Source organism: Colius striatus, chromosome 6 (genome assembly GCF_028858725.1).
Source record: "Colius striatus isolate bColStr4 chromosome 6, bColStr4.1.hap1, whole genome shotgun sequence".
Taxonomy (NCBI): Eukaryota; Metazoa; Chordata; class Aves; order Coliiformes; family Coliidae; genus Colius; species Colius striatus.
The window spans coordinates 21,791,790-21,793,315 of record NC_084764.1 but is presented as its reverse complement, the minus strand read 5'-3'; the positions used below and the strand labels follow the sequence as shown (position 1 = coordinate 21,793,315).

Here is a 1,526-nt window from a genome sequence, read left to right as displayed (position 1 = left end):
AGAGACAGTAAAACTGGTAAGCAGAAGGCAATTGTTAAGACACAACAAGTGACTTCATTCATTTACAGGCACTATCTCAAGTCAGAAAGACATACAGATATCTGACTTGGACAGGAGGAGGTGTCCTGTTCTGATAAGCTGAAGTAAGACTTTTCTTCTGATATTTCTCACCAGAGAACTTAGCTCTCTCCTTTTTAAAAACAAAACAAACTAAAAACTTCCTACTGACAGCATCATTCTTAGCTGTCTACTTTCTCGTGTACTGTCTGAGAACTTCAAACCACTAATTCATAACTATTAATTCTGTTCAATAGCAGAATGCCTTAAAGTAACCTAATTTGTGACTGTGAGCATTTAAGCCCTGCAGTTTGAATACTGCTGCTTTTGTTACTGCTTTCAAAATCAGGTGATAGGTCTTCTACCGGGAACATCAGCAAAATGTCAGGAGTCTTATGGGAATCCCATTAATATTTCTTCTGAACAGATGAATTAAATCATTATCTGGAAAATAAAAGAAATTTAATTTAGACTGACAGAAGACTGGATAAGGTAACAAATAATTACATCTTTGTTTCTAGAACATGCATGGGCTAATTATTCTAAACAAGGAAAAGTGTTTACCCACTAACAGTGATGCATATTGCAAAACTGTAAAGCACCTGACCATGCTAAATACTTTATTTAAAAGCATTCTGTTAAGATGAATGTTATCTCATAGCCAATCTCACCAAGCAACAGTGAGTGGCTCTAAATTCCAGTACTTTTATTTAACCCAGGAGACTGACTCCAGAGATGCTGTTGAACATTTATAGCAGTTTTTCAGTGTTCAGCAAGTGTTACTGTACTTGCTAAACAACATCAGACTGCAAATTTGCTCTTACTGTTGATAGATTAATAATGACATGGGATAAGTCATTATCTCCGTGGCAACAGGTGATAGCTGTTGGAGGAATATTGCGCGTGTTGCTGCTGTGACTCTTACAGGCACGCCTCGGCTTCCTCCCACAGCTGCTCTCTCTGCAAGCCTGGAATGCCCACAGTACTGACAACCAAGGGCACCTCTTGGACTACAGAGGATAAACTACAACTACAACTGTAGTTAAGTTATTCCAGAAGCAGCACATCCTCACAAGGGCTTATCACCCTTCAGTTGGATGTCCTTATTTCACTTCTAATTTCTAATGAACGACATTCTTGTAGAAATGGCTAGAATGCAATTCAGGAAGGCAAACACTACAAAGATCTGTTAACAGCCCAACATTTTTCTGAAAGAACAGATTTAGTTGCCTTGAAGAAAGATCTTTCTTTTTACTTAGTTTTCATTTACTTGCCCTTCTGCCTCCTAAGGATCTTAAAGTGGCAGTAGTTTCTGTTAAACTACAAACTAGACCACTTGAGCTATACACTCAACACTTGTTAAGCCTCTGTCTCTGTATTTCATACCAGTCCAACATATAGAAAAATTCTTTTTTGCCTTGCAGAATTTACCGAAGTTTTATCTGGCATTAACTGAAAGCTATTTTTTC

At 37.7% G+C, this 1,526-nt stretch overlaps 1 non-coding gene across 1 annotated transcript; it reads right to left on the bottom strand.

Moving 5' to 3' along the window:
- Nucleotides 1-804: 804 nt before the first annotated feature.
- On the bottom strand, nt 805-1,076 carry LOC133625693 (small Cajal body-specific RNA 13). The gene has a single exon (XR_009818998.1). It is a non-coding gene; the product is annotated as a small Cajal body-specific RNA 13 (non-coding RNA).
- Between the last annotated feature and the right edge of the window lie 450 nt (nt 1,077-1,526).